Genomic DNA, 15,911 nt, shown 5'->3' on the forward strand with positions numbered 1-15,911 from the left:
ATGTCATCGATTTGAGGAATTAAATATGTGTTATATGTCATGAAAAGTATATCACTAGATTTCTATAAGGATGTAGTTTCTCAATATATATATTTTGTCACATATAATACATTTTTAGATAGTTAAATCGTCAACCTAGAACTTTCACCGAGACGGAGGTAGTAGCTGTTGCCCAAATTCATATTCTTGAGGAAAGAGTTTGACGTGTTAGAACTGTATATGTATTGCCTATGTTCCCAACGTTGCGGATGTTAGAACTAGGAGTTTGGGTTTTTTCTGACCCTGATGATTCAGCAAATGAGCAAAAGGCCGCCTTCTTTTCCTTTGTATCCATGCAGCATTTCTATGGACTTGTACTGCTCAGGGAAGGGGGGAAATCTGTTGGGTTCTCTGAAGATAGTAGGGTTATAAATTTGCACACGCCTGCATGAACAGAGTCCAGACTCCAGAGCCAAAAAATAAATAAATGCAGATTACAATAGCATAACATGTGAACTTCCCACTCTGTTGTAGTACTGAACTTACATACACTATTACCAGCAAGTTGCTCGATCGAGTGCACACACACTTGAGCATCAGCCAAAAATGCTCCACGTACGTGCCGCTGCTGGTCAAGCGAGGAGCTTGCGCGACTCGGCGTACCATCGCGTGTAGCAGCGCTCAAGGTTGGGCCAGTCGGTGTCCGGGCAGGCGGCGAAGTGGTGCAGCCACAGCGCCAGGGCCTCCTCCTGCTGCTCCCACCGCAGCTTCTCGATCAGCTCCTCCAGCACCGTCACCATCTCCGCCCTCTCCCTGCCGCTCAGCACCGGCGCGTCCGTCCCGTTGCTGCCGCGGCAGAGCAGCGGCAGCCACGACCGCAGCATCGCCATCCGCTGCTCCGCCACGGCCGCCTTGCCCTCCTCCTGCTCGAACTCCGCCGAGTTGGCGTGCCTGAACAGGAACACTGCACCGACAGGCAAGGGCGTCCGCGTGCGTCTTCTTCTTAAAAGTTTCTTAAGGAGGGAAGGAAATGGATTGCACGTCGTAGTACGTACCAGCCAGCCGGAGCAGCGCGACCTGGAGCGTGGGCTCGGCGACGAGCGCGCGGCTGCCGAGGCGCGACGCGGCGCCGAACTGCACGGTGGCCTCGCGTGCGGCGCCGCACTCGGCCATCTTCTGCCCGAGCCACAGCAGCTCGGCGGCGAGCTTCTCGGCCGCGGGGCCGCCGAACGCGTCGTTGCCTTCCAGCGCGGCCACGGTGGGCCTCCACCACCGCACCCCCGACCTGACCGCGCGCACGGCCAGCTCCATCCCGGGCGGCCCCCACTCGCCGCCCGCCGACGCCTCCAGCTGCCGCAGCGTGCGCTCGAACGCCCCGGCCAGCGCGGCGCGGGTCACGGCGGCGACCCGCGCGCCCACGTTGTTCTCGTCGAGCAGCCGCTCGGCGAGCCCGCGCACGAGCTCGTACTTGCGGGAGGCCACGGGGAGCCGGGACGCCACCCAGAGCACGTGCCCCAGCGCGCGCTCCACGCAGGTGGACGGCGCCGCGGCGGTGCCCCCCGCGCCCGCGCGGTCCCCGCGCAGCGGCGGCGGCAGCGAGGGCGCGAGCGAGGGGGGCGGCGGCGGGGGCGGGGGCGAGAGCGCGGAGAGGAACGCGAAGAAGAGGGAGATGAAGGCCTGCGTGGCGAGCAGCGCGAGCCTGCGGAGCACGGACAGCGCGCGCGCTGCGGCCACCGGGAGCGGCAGGAGGAGTATCGTGGAGGTGGTGGCGCCCCGCTCGGTGGTCGACGACGGCGACGGGGAGAAGGCCGAGAGGAGGCTCGCGGCGAGGGAGACGAGCGGGTCCATGGGCGTCCGGAGCTGGTGCCGGCGCTGCTGCTGCTGCGTCTCCATTCGACCGATCACCCAGGGAAACAGCTACTCCAGGCCAAGCGATCTATGGGGTGCAAGAAACGAAGGCGTTGGCTTGCTTATCCAAGCCACTGCACACACCCAGGTCGAGCGTGCTCACACAGACGGACGCGCAGAGGAGGGAGGGGACAAACTGGAGGTCGCCGTCGGGCGACTCATCGGTGCAGTTTGCTTCGACCAACTGGCGTGAACCGGCGGCCGATCGTTTGTCCCTTGCCTCTCCACGGGGTAGATCGTGGTAAAGTCGTTCGCGACTCTACGTTTTCCGTGTGCTTTCTGGCTGTTTTTTCCCGCCGAACCGTGGATAACTGTCTGGTGTTCAGTGACTTATCCTTCGCTTGTGGACACGTTTCTACGGGGGCAGAGTGGCATGAGTTGAATTGCCAGTCGTTTTAGAATTTTTTGGTACATACTGTAATTCATGCAAGGCGTCGAGAAACCGTTATCACACGTTGCCGTATTGGTTTTACAGCCTCAACCGAACACTTGGAATGTCTCTTGCCACAGCAACTGGCCTAACAGTATCTCAGCGCGCCAGTTGTTTCTGCTGCACCCAGAAGATGCCAATATCTTCACGAATTCATGCCAAAATTTTCAATTTACGAAACGCAAACAACGACACTACAGAAGCCAAGTGTTCAGTGCCTTGCGACCAATTATTCTCACGGAGCAGAAGGGCTCTTTCCTTTACAGACAAACTAGTTTGATCCCAAAATTTGACAAGTTGCAGGTTCCAGCTCCGCCACCCGAATCACCTGAGGTGTTTCTGTAGCCTTTTCTCTGCTGCAAGGGCTGTTCTGTTCTGCGGCTCCAAAGCTAAAGCATGCCTGAAATCTGTACACGCAAGACCAATAAGAAAAATGAATATCACTATTACAGAAACATAAGCTATGCTATTGCTGCCAACTAGTTTTACCAGAACATATAAAACAAAATCACTCTACTCCTGGCTATTTCCTCAAAAAGAAAGTGAAATCAGTCAACTCAATGTTAAGCCTAGATGGCTACAATTGCCAGTTAAGCTGGCTTCAACCCTTTACCAGCTGCTGGGTGCTGAGCTATTAGCGACCAGCAAGAGTATCATGAAAGATCCCACTGTTTCAATCAGATATATTAGTATGAAATAATTGCATGCTAGAAAATTTCCACACCTTGCAGAGCTTCTTGGTAATTCAAAACACTTTCTTTTGCGGTACCTCGTCGTAGGTATGCTTTAACATTCTGAGGCAACAGCAGCATAAACAGGAGAAGAAATGTGAATTTCTGATGTCATCATAAATAACAGCACATTAAAAGCTTCAGGAGTAGCGGCAACATGTCTCGCGACCCATCCCCAGCCCAGCCCCTCCACGATCCCCTCCCGGCGCCAGCCACCGTGGCCACGCCGGCCACCATCACCCCGGGTCCTTGCCTGCTGCCGCCCCCTCCGGCTCGCTTGCCGCTGGACTTCATCCCGCAGGTGGTCCAGGTGCGTCGTCGTTGCCGGTGCATGTTGATGCCAGATCCAGGTCGCCGATCCGGTCGCCGCCGTCCCATGACCGGTCCCTGCGCGATGCGCCGGTGGAGATGGTGCCGGAGACGCCGCCGGAGCTCCAGGGCGTCCAGCCGCGGGTCGCATCCATCATCGTCGTCCCGTCGCCTCAAGTCCTCGGTGCCTCGTCCTCTTCCTGCAGCGGCTCTCCAGCGGATGCGGGGCGTGACGCAGATGCGTCTGGCGAGGGAAGGCAGCTCGTGTGCTCCCGGCGTGGCCCGCGCCTCCCGCCTCCTCCTGCACCGGCCTCTGCTCGGCGCCCCCTCCCGGCCTGGCTACACGGGAGATGCTGCCGCTGCCTCGCCCCGGGTCACCGTGCTTTGGTTTGCCGGGATCCCTTCAGGTGCTCTCGCTGCCTCCAGCCCGGCCACCGTGCTCGCGGATGTACCAACGCGTGGCGCCCGCTCAGCTCCCTGAAGATCCTGCGGCGGCCTGCTACAGCTCCCCCCGTGGCTCCCCGGCCACCGACTCGTGGTTGGCCTGCTCCTCCGCAAGCTGAAATGCCCACCTCGTCAGCATGGCCTCATCTCGGAGGTGCTGCCCTGCGGAGGGAAGGTCTTGCTGCTACGGATATGCTGCACCAAACACCACCCAGCTCTGGTCATGCAGCGACAGTTTGGCTTGCCGGGGCGCAGTCAGATGCCTCTTGCAAGGCCGTGGCAGAGGCCCTTGCGTCCGCGATCGGCGCCAACGTCGTGGATATCAGGGTCATCCGCCAATTTGTGGATGCCACCGTCGATCGTCAATCTCCGTCCAGGACTATGCTCCCCTCGCCGTCTTCATCTGCATCACGGCCCCCAGGATTTGAAGCTTCTCCGGTGACGAGCTCTGCCCCACAGACGCCGCCCTTCATTACCGATGCTTGCCGCACACCTTGCAGTACGGCGACTGATGATGTGTGTTCCCCTACTACCGAGACGGTCGCTGTCTTCGCTACGCCGCCCCAGACTCCTGGTCCAGCACCTACTCTGCATGTCACCCCTACAAGTCAGGTGATGGTTCATGAAGAGCAGGAACTGCCGGCTGGGTTTGACACCCTGTTTCAGCCGCGTCAGGAGGCCATCTTGGGCTCCCCTCCAACACTGCAAGGGAAACAACCAGGACGACGTAGAAAGACCATGGCTGGGATGTCCATTGACTAGGAAGGGGCTGCTTTCTCGCTACGGCGCTCGAGTGCTAGGCTACGAGCAAGTGGGAGTGCGCGAATCGTTCCAGTTCAGAAGGAAGCACAGAAGATGGTGTGTCGCAGCTTAGGAATCGTCAAAGATGGGCAAGATATAACGGCGGCGGCTCTGGCTGAGCTTGAGGAGCAGTTCAAGGAAGAAATCCCTGGCACGGTGTTGGCTGCACTGCGTGCCCTCTTCAAGCTCGACGATGCCCAGGCCATGGCCGTCGAAGATGCCATAATTGCACAGGGAGGTGCCAATGGTCTTGATCATGAAGAAGAGGTGGCAGCTACTGCTACTTAATGCCAGGTGGCTTAGTATGCTGGTGTTGAATTAGTAGCTATGTTAGCACAACTTATGTACCCCAGGGGCTCCTGCATGAGGAGATTAGTGCACCCAGTTTGGGTTCGCAAGTTATTGTCTAGTGGCGATGGTTGTTCTTTCAGCCATTTGTTTTCCTTGTTGGCATTATGCCGCTGTGATCAAGGGCGTAAGACTGTTCAATTATGTTAGAACAATCCATCAACTTTCTGTGTTGGAACGTGAGGGGACTAAACTGTCCAAATCGACGCACTACTGTACACGAAACAATTGCAGCAACTACATGCCAGATTGTGTGCCTCCAGGAGACTAAACTTGAAGATATTGATCGCTTCACCGCATCTTATCTTGGTGGCCACCGTCTGAAACATTTTGCCCAGAGGCCGGCTACCGGCACCCGTGGAGGGATCCTTATGCTCTGGGACGATAGTTATGTCAGCATCTCCAATGTTGTCACCTCGGAGTTCTGCCTTTCGGCGGACGTTTCCGTCCTGAACTCCGACTCCCGCTTCAAGATAACTACGGTCTATGGGCCTACCGCGCACTCCAGAAAAGATGATTTCTTTGCGGAGCTCCTCGCCCAGAAACCACCGGCTGGCCATATGTGGCTGGCCTTGGGGGATTTCAACCAAATCTACCGCGTGCGCGACAAGAACAAGCGTAACATAAATCGTAGCCGCATCAACCGCTTCCATGCCACCCTCCAGGCGTGTGAGCTAAAAGAATTACATCTTCAAAACAGAAGATTCACCTGGAGCAATGAGCGGGTGAACCCCACGCTTTGCAAGCTTGACTCCTACTTCTGCAATGCCGACTGGGACATTCAGTTTGACACCCATGTGCTACATGCGCTCTCCTCCTCGCTCTCTGACCACTGCCCTTTACTCCTCGCCGACGATCGAGGGCCTCGTAGGCCTCGGAGCTTCAAATTTGAGAACTTTTGGTGTTCCATCCCGGGTTTCTCCGAGGTTGTCGAGAATGCTTGGGCTGCGCACACTGGCCATTCTGAGCCCCACCAAATCCTTTTTCACAAGCTCAAGAGAGTTGGCATGAGATTGGCAGAGTGGAGTAGAAGTTTGTTTTCCAAGCCCAAGTTGCACCTACATGCTGCGTTGTTGGTTATCCTTAGGCTCGATGTTGCTCAAGAGTCACGGACTTTATCTGCTGAGGAGATGGACCTAAGAGCAAGATTAAAAAGAAGGGTCATTAGCTTGGCGGTTCTTGAGCGCACAAGAAAGAAGCAATGTGCCCGCTCAAGCAATCTCAAGGCGGGAGATGCTAATACCAAATACTTTCACCTTAGGGTGAATGCGAGAAGGAGGAAAAACCATATTCATCGCCTCAAACACAACAACGGTTGGGTTACGAACCACGAGCAAAAAGAGAAAATCATTCATGACCACTTCACCGAGGCCATTGGAAGAGGGGGCCCTCGAACCATGGACTTCAACTGGCAGAACCTCGAATTTGAGGAAATAGATCTTCATGGCCTTGATGACCCTTTCACCACAGAAGAGGTGTGGAATGCCATCAAACAAATGCCTAGTGACAAAGCCCCCGGCCCGGATGGTTTTACAGGGGCATTCTTCAAAAAATGTTGGCATATCATCAAAATTGATGTCATGCGTGTCATCGATCTGTTTGGAAATCTTCATGTGGGAAACCTCCATTGGTTAAACTCCGCAAATGTCATCTTGCTGCCCAAAAAGGATGGGGCGGAAGGAATCACCGACTATAGGCCCATTAGCCTCATCCACGCCATTGCCAAGATTATTGCTAAAGTGCTTGCCCTACGACTCGCCCCCCTCATGAACAACCTTGTCTCGCATGCCCAAAGCGCATTCATTAAGAGACGAAGTATCCACGATAACTTCATGTATGTGCGAAATCTCGCGCGACGGCTTCACAAGAGCAAGACTCCTTCCCTCCTCTTCAAGCTTGACATACGCAAAGCGTTCGACTCTGTGCGGTGGGAATACATCCTCGACCTCCTTCAAAGGAGAGGCTTCCCAAGCAAGTTCAGGGAGTGGATCACCGCTCTTCTTAAGACATCTTCCTCGAGAATCCTTCTAAATGGGATACCCGGCAATGCCATCAAACACGGGAAGGGCTTTCGACAAGGAGATCCGCTATCTCCTCTCCTCTTTGTCATTGCCATTGATCCTCTCCAACAAGTTCTTAATGTGGCCAGTCGCTGCGGGATTCTTCACAAGATCAGAGGGCGTGGCACTTGCTTCCGGACCTCCCTTTATGCGGACGACGCGGCTGTTTTTGTCAAGCCTTTAAAGGAGGATGTTTTGAACCTTGCAACCATCCTGGATTGCTTTGGTCGGGCCACGGGATTATGCACAAACTTCCAAAAAAGCTCTGTCGTCCCCATAAGATGTGGGAGCTTGAACTTGGACGAGATCCTTCATGAGCTTCCGGCCTCCCGAGCCTCTTTCCCAGTGAAGTACTTGGGCCTTCCTCTCTCCGTGTGGCAGCTCAAGAGGGTTGACTGCCAATACCTTGAGGACAAGGTCGCAGGCAACCTTGTCTCTTGGGAAGGTGGGAATATCACCACAAAGGGTCGGTGCGTTCTTGTCAAATCAGTGCTCACCTCGCAGGTGATCTTTCACGCCACTTCCCTCACCATCCCGCCCGGCACGCTTGCTAGCATCAACAAGATCGAGAGAGCTTTCCTCTGGTCTGGGACGGACAAGACGACCGGAGCCATGTGCAAGGTCAATTGGGAGACAGTGTGCCGCCCCAAGGATCTAGGGGGCCTTGGTGTGCTTCATCTTGGGAAATTTTCCCGTGCACTAAGATTACGATGGCCTTGGTATGAATGGAATGACTCCCATCGGATGTGGGTGGGAATGGGAAATCCCTGTGACGAGGACGACATGGACCTCTTCTATGCTTCGACCACTATCACTATTGGCAATGGGGCTATTGCGCCTTTTTGGGACTCCCATTGGTTATTTGGTAGGAAACCAAAAGATGTGGCTCCACTCATCTTTGAGTGCTCTACGAGGAAAAATTGGAAGGTGCGCGAAGCCTTACTCGAGGGCGCGTGGATTGACAAAGTCAAAATTTCGACCTCCTTTTCACTCGAGCATATCCGTCAATTTATCCATCTTTGGGCCTTGCTTCGGCATGTTCATCTCGAGGAGGATAGGGTGGATTCCATCGCATGGAAGCACACAACGAATGGTGAATACACCACAGCCTCGGCGTATAGGGCGCAATTCTTGGACATTGCACGCACAGAAATGAATAAAACCATTTGGAAGGTTTGGGCTCCACCAAAAATCAAGTTCTTTGCTTGGCTAGCAATTCAAAATCGTGTTTGGACCGCCGACCGTTTGGCCAAGCGAGGTTGGGACAATTGCGGACTTTGCCCACTATGCAAGAGGGAGCAAGAATCTGTGGCTCACCTCTTCTACAAGTGCCGATACACGTTGAGGCTCTGGGAAATGCTGAAAGCATGGCTACAATTGGATACCATGGATATTACTACTTGGATGGGGGAACGATCGATCAAGGATTGGTGGACAAGGACGTCTAGCGCAACGAGGGTGCATAGGAAAGCTATGGCCTCCCTCACAATGCTTGTTAGCTGGACTATATGGAATGAGAGGAACGCGAGGATTTTTCGCAACAAGTTCAAGCCACCCAACATCCTATTTATCAACATAAAGTGCGAGTCTAAACTTTGGATCACCGCCGGGCAAAAAATGTGGGTCTTCTGATGCCGGGAGAGTAATGACCATGATGCAATATTTTTTCATTTTTCTTTTCTTTCACAATGTGTTGCAAACTCTTGTCCGTTTCCTTCTTAATTAATGAATGAGGCAAAGCTTTTGCCTCCGTTTCAAAAAAAAAAAATAACAGCACAAGATGGTAGTGATATTTTGTAACCATGGAGAAGTGACTTAACAAAAAGCCACTTACCTTTTTATCCAACAGTAAGGCCTGGTCGCAATCCGCTTCAGCTTGCTTGAAACTACATACGATTCAAAATGCATGAGCTTGAAAGTGCTGATTTCAGGAAATCGTGTTCAAAGGGAATGACACTCAAAGCATACCGGCCAAGTTCCAGATAAGCAGCTGCTCTATTGCAATAGTATGTCGCATTTGTGTCATTCAATTTGATTGCCCCAGAATAGAATTCAATAGCTTTGCTCCATTGTTTTCTTTTGAAGGAATTATTTCCCTGTCAAGCAAAAATAAAACCAAATTGTGGATTGTGCAAACCATGAACATGATTGAATACACGAAAGCTAGATTTTTTTTATTCTTTTATTATTGTTAGTGCTTGGTAGTCAGTGCACAATCTTCTTATATATTTATACTACTCAGGGTTTGGACTCACACCCAATACAGGACCAAAAAATTATCCATGCTCACTGAGTACCAAAATCAGTGTGTACAAATCAGTGTGTAGGACCAGATAGGAAACAGGCAAAACTAACACAATCTTAGAGCATCTCTAGCAGATCCCGCAAACCGGGCGGTTTGCTATAATAACCGCCGGTTTGCGGGATCCATCCCGTATCCCCGGCCCGAACAGATCCTCCAAATCCGGCCGGCCCGAATTTTTTTTTGTGGGATCCTGAATCCGCGAGCCCAATTCCTCCATATCTGTGGGATTTCGCCCGTTTTTGCAGGCTCCCCTTTCTGTTGGTGGGAGGGAAGTTTCATCACCAACCGCCAGGCCTCGCCTGATCCCAACAGCGATCAGCCCAGCACTGCCGCCGCCCCCTATGACCGTGGAGGTTTGCCGTAGGGTCCCTACGCTGCACCCCCCTCCCTATCCCCTCCCTCGAGCACACACAGATGCGGTCACCGGCGAGCCCATCCCCTTCCTCACCGCCGCCCCCACGAGCCGCACCTCCGCCTCCGCCGCCGCCAGCTCACCGTTGCTCCTCCCTCGGGCGACCGCGCGTCACCATGGACAGCCGTAGCCTTCCGCATCAAATCCCGAGGTTGCCCCGTCGGAAACGAGCACATCCCTCGGCAACACAACCCTTAGCAACAAAATGTCAACAAATCGTTCATAAAAATGACCTTTTTAAACAGCTATGATGCATCAAAATCACAATCGGTTACTGATGAGTGCGAACCTGGATGCCCAATTATGTGTTCTTGGATGGGAAAATACATATCCAAGGTAAAATGATGAATGAATTTGCACTGCTACAAACGAACGAGATATACCTTTTCTTTCAACAGCTCTGATGTATCAACATCACGATCAATTACTGGTGGAAGTGCCAACTTGGATGCCAAAACTATCTGTTTCTGGATGGCTGAATACATATCCAAGATAGCACGAAGAAGGAACTTGTCTGATCCATGAGCTGCTACAAATGAAATAGATATAGGATGATCATTGTGATTTCCCAAGGGAACAGTGGCCTGCAAAAGTGAAGTGGCTCATGAATTGGTTGTAAATTTCATAGAAAAAGAAAAGAACTACCTGAAAGCAGCTAAATAGACTACCTGGCAAGAGCCTGAAAGTGCAGCAATGCTGACAAATGCGTACATTTTATCTTCGAATTCGGATGACAATCTCTGTTTAGAGTTCCTTTTCAAAGGGTGTCCAGCCATGGTTGGCAGAACTAAAATTCCAGTATCCTAAATGGCAACACATGAAAAGAGTAAGCAGAAAAACTCCATGAACCCTTAATTCAAGCCAATGGCAAACTTTTAAATTTAGCATGAAAGCTTATGGTGTCACAATGTGTGATAATCGCACCTCACGCTATAAATTAAATAAATTGTCATTTAAAGAAACAGCTAAAACCAAAATAAATCACATAAAATTCCAGTGTTTCCCTTTTTTCCAATCTGACATAGGCATGATTGTAATGGAATGCATAGAAAGATCCACTATCAGTTCCTTAACATAATCCAGTCCATGTAAGAATAGGTTGTTGTGAACCGAGTCACTAGGTAGCAGGGTGCGCCAGAGCCAACCTGACCACCAGGGTTCGACTACTGTGGGTCAAAAATTATTTCCCATAGTGACTAGTGTCTGGGTCGTTCTTCTTTAAACAATGCCACCAGGAACTAGTAGTGCTTGGTTAGTCTAGTAAACACAGATTGTTGTTGTCCAAGTACCAAACAAATAACTCTGATGGTCACTAATTACTGCAGTATGATCTACAAGTTACGTGGTAGCTGCTTATAACGGACCTCATAAAATCGGTATAGCTGAGTACATGTAGTTGCAACTGTGACGAATAGTTAATAGCCAAAACAGTAGTCAAACCATCGCAAGCTGCAACTAAGGAGTCAAGGGGCAGAATACCTTTAGAAGATTCTTCAGTGCAGCTCGCCATTCAGTTCGTACAATGTACAAGGATTTGATGTTATCGTCTGTGAAGTTTACAGCTTGTAGTACACGAGTAGATACTTCAAGGCCAAGCTTCGGTTTTACAGTGTTAACCCAATCCTCGTGGTTTGCTTTGAATTCATATCTGAGTAGTTGATTGACATGTAAATTTCGAGGTGATCAGTTCATGTTCAACTACATGTTCAGATGCAACTGGCAAATAAAGAATAATCTGTACTACATCAACCCCTTGAATACTGTGCATGTATCCATCAAAAGTCCAAGGTACTCCCTCCGTTCCTAAATATAAGTCTTCTAATGTGGACTACATACGGAGCAAAATGAGTGAATATACACTCTAAAATACATCTATATTCATCTTATGTAGTCTATATTCAAATCTCTAAAAAAGACTTGTATTTAGGAACGGAGGTAGTAATCTAACTGATTGCTGGAAAATAGTGCACTAGTAACTAGTGATAGCTGGTGCAAATGGAGCAGACAGACCACTCAGCACCAACAACAGGTTTGTTGTTAACCCATGGAATCAATTATCACATGGCTAGGGCCCACACCAGTAAATCTAAATCAGCAAGCCGGCGGCCATGACTTCAGAAACTACTGTAACTGGTGGACACTATTCTTACTAGGATCTCACAACTAACTAGAATGTGTAAGGTACTCCCTCCGTCCCAAAATTCTTGCCATAGATTTGTCTAGATACGGATGTACCTAATACTAAAACGTGACTTGATACATCCGTATTTAGACAAATCTAAGACAAGAATTTTGGGACGGAGGGAGTACAATTTAACTACCTGAGTACCTGAATTAATGGTCCTGCCCCAACTTAACACCGATGGCTGGACTCATTTAATACAAGATGAACCAGTAAACTAGCACTTCTATCATAAAGACCCAAGCAATTTGGCATGTCACAGAATTCAAACTTAGGACTTCTTTACTCGTTAATTCAGACCATAGAGAGGATATTAGTATGCAGTGATTCAACAAACTTCGATTATGCTACAGAAATATACCAATGCAGGCATTACTGTACAAATTATGATAACAAATGTTTAAGCTTTCAAGGTCGTGACTCAGTATATTTGTTTGTATATTTTTCCAGGAAAAAAACCAATTTGGGTTTCATTATTTGATTTCACCAGGTGCCAAGAATTATTGAAACAAACCTCTGTAATAACAGCATAACCGTGCAGAGAGCTTTCAAGGCTGACTTTCCTTCTTGCAACTTTGTAGAAGGTTCGCAGAACTCCTTCAAGCTAGGTACATTTGAACTGATATACTGGCCAATATTGATGTGCTTAGGTGGCTGAACTGCAAGATAGATGTGGAGTTGAATGTCTCACACTTGTTTGCACAAAATATATAAACCTAATCACCGATGCATTTAAGAAATATAGACATCAGTATGGCTTACATCCATAAGGTAATGTACGGACAGCATTTTCTATGACATCCACTGTTTTCTGGTTGGGAATCTTTAGCAACTCAAAGCAATCATCAGCAAAAACCAACTGCCTTTTCCCCTTAAGTCCACATGCAGCAGCCGGTAACAGAGCATCTCCAACACGACTAAGTATATGAGGATCTCGTGCAAGCCATCCTAACAAGGATCAGAAAACCAGTGAAATAAGAAACAATCTACATGGATATCCAACTGAGAAAAACAAAGCATGCTGCCATTCGACTTCCATAAAAGGTCTCTTAGCTCTGAGTGGAGACTGGTCTTCTAATCTATAGTCATACTACGATATTTTGTAAAGATGGGGCATTAATCATAAGGCCTTCAGATGTTCTTTGTTTGGTGGGTACTGTGTCATATATAGGCAACTTTTGCTATAGATCACATAGATATGCTTGTCACAGTAAGTAATAAACATGAAAACATAAACAACTGATAAGTGTAAGAAAATACCAATGGTGTCTAGACTATGTGAATTCGGTAAGGTCCCAAGAGTAGACACAACCCCCTGAGAAGGCCGGAAACAAAGAACACCGCAGAAAGATGCTGGAATTCTCAAATCACCAGTTGTATCAGTACCTAAGATTCAGGGCTTACAGCGTCAGTTTGCATGTGGAATATGAACAAATATCTCTAAGAGACAGCCATAATAATCAAGCACAGTTTGCATCAAGAACTTATACATGGAGAAAACGAGAAAATGTATAGTGATTGAACACATACTAAGATAAACATGCATGATAAAAGTATCACAAGGCATGAAAAGAATAGCCATAAGATTTTGTAGGAAATATTTATATAGTAGTTGGACCTTTGGTCAAAGTTAAATTTTGGAATATAGTCATATACAAAGGAGATGCAATTTCTAGTGGAAGTAGATTCACAATCAAAGAAAGAAAGCAAGGAAGAAAACTAGATAACCACAATTGAGTACAATAAGAACAGACGCCAAGTTACCACACATGTAGATTGCAGAAGTTGTAGATGTGTAAAAGTCTCTTTAGAAAAATACCAAGAGCGAACTCGACAAGCTGCGCAGAAACTGCAACAGCGGAGCCACTGCATGACCCTCCAGGGACAACTGATGGAGATGCTGGGTTAATTGGTGTTCCACAGTGTAAATTTTCTCCAGTAACACTGTAAAAACATGTTAATTGATGCAGTGTTAGAATTCTTCATCTATCTAATGCAGAACACTGATAGATAGATATCTAGTGAGTCTTAGTTGAAGCCCAAGGCTTGTTAATGATTAATATGAAAAAAGAATATTGTTAAAGATTTATGAACGTGCGCGGTCATCTGAATTGAATGGCTAGAAAAAACTACTCCTTCCATTCACAAATATAAGATGTTCTAATTTTTTTTTCTGAATTGGATGTACATGGACATGCTTTAGTGTGTTTGTCCACTCATTTCAGTCCATATGCAGTCCATATTGAAATATCTAAAACATCTTATATTTGTGAACAGAGGAAGTAGTAATTTAGCATATTGGAGTTCCAAGGGATACTAAAGGTGAATCCAAAACTTAGCATAAAACAAAACATGATTTACAATGACTCAAACAGTGATTTGAGAGTTATGTTTACAAGACCCCCAACAGTAAAGTAACTTTGCTATCTTTGCTACGATCAGTTGGCCACCAACCAAATGGACAGAGGAGTTGACTGTCTCAACAGAATCTGTCTTGCATCGGCTGAAGTTAAAATTGTCACCACGAACACCCTTGATATGCACCATTTTACTGCAATCATAGGCCTACTGCAACACTTCAATCAGTAGCTAAAGAATACCCCACCCAATTTGAGTTATGTGCTTTCCTCCTCAAGACACATTTACTGCACATCAAGTTTCCAAATAGACTTAAACAAGCACACCTCAAGTGGAAAATAAAGGATTGCCTTTGCTACTATAAGTTAAAGATATGTGCTTAGTTTTTATTTAAAAACCAAATAACCTGGTTTCAGCACCTCAACATTGTCCACAAAAGTCACCCTGAGACAACAGATTTTCTAAAACAGCTATATTTCTATCAACGTATGTGCAAAATCCTATACAAATTCAAAGATCTGTAAGGATCAGGCCACCCAAATGCTAAAGATGTATTAAGCAATCAATTCAATTAGAGTAAATAGCAAGTACAAACCCAAAGCCGAGTTCGTCCATGACTGTCCTCCCGACGCAGGTAGCCCCCTGCTTGAGCAGAGTCTTGACGGCCGCCGCCGTGTGGCTCGCTGCCTTGTGGGTCCTCTTCCAGTCCGGGTTTCCAAAGCCGGCTACATAGCCCTCGATCTCGAAGCTGAAAAACACGACACAGAGGATAGGGGATCAAAAACCACGGCGGAAAACCCGCGATCCCGCAGAACATCGAAGCAGAGCGGGGGGGCTCACTTGTCGCTGACCGCGAAGGTGAGGTCCGGGAGCAGCTGGCGGGCCGCGGGAGGCGGAGGCTGCGGCGGCGGGGCGAGCTCGAGGCGGTCGCAGAAGGCCCCGGAGTAGGGGGGCGGGCTGGACTTGCCGCGCAGCCACCTCCGGCGGCGGCGCGCGACCTCCGCGAGGACGAGGACACCGGCGACGGCGACGCCCGCGACGATCCAGGCGCGGGGGTTGGAGGACCCCGTGGCGCCCGATCGCGCCGAGGAGTCCATGGACGGGCCGGGGGCGGAGGGGGGCTAGGGTTTAGGGGGGGTTTAGGCCTGCGGTGCGGACTGCGGAGTACTGCTCGAGAATCAGCGCGGAGTGGGGAAGAAGAAAGAAAAGCCTTTTTGCGCTCTCTTTTTCCGGGCGGCGGCGAGCCTAGGTGGGGCCCTATGTCAGTGGCACGGAAAGGAAGAGTCTTCGGCTTGTTTTACAAGTTGATGATATCGGCCAGGCCGACACGGGCCTTGTTTTCTAAGAAAAAAGAGGGGGGACCTCTGTGAAAAAAGAAGAGCCGACAAGAAAGCACAGGGATAATATGGCCCATCAGCCCAATATAACCCAAAAAACAAAATGTTATTTTTCAAAAATCCCTAGTCTAATTCTTGTAACTTTATTTTTTAGAGTAGACGTAGAAACTTTGAAGCTGATAGCTTAGCAAAGTTTTCTTTACATCTAGATCTTGGTAGACATGTGTGGCTTGATGTACCACACGATCTTGTATCAATTCATCTGACCACTGTCGTCGAATAAAGTGGAATGTGGTTTTCTAGAAAA

General features: G+C 49.2%; 1 pseudogene; it reads right to left on the bottom strand.

Moving 5' to 3' along the window:
* Positions 1–428: 428 nt before the first annotated feature.
* On the bottom strand, positions 429–15,476 carry LOC123138351 (outer envelope protein 64, mitochondrial-like; annotated as a pseudogene).
* Positions 15,477–15,911: the final 435 nt, after the last annotated feature.

The sequence above is a fragment of the Triticum aestivum genome, chromosome 6B (genome assembly GCF_018294505.1).
Source record: "Triticum aestivum cultivar Chinese Spring chromosome 6B, IWGSC CS RefSeq v2.1, whole genome shotgun sequence".
Taxonomy (NCBI): Eukaryota; Viridiplantae; Streptophyta; class Magnoliopsida; order Poales; family Poaceae; genus Triticum; species Triticum aestivum.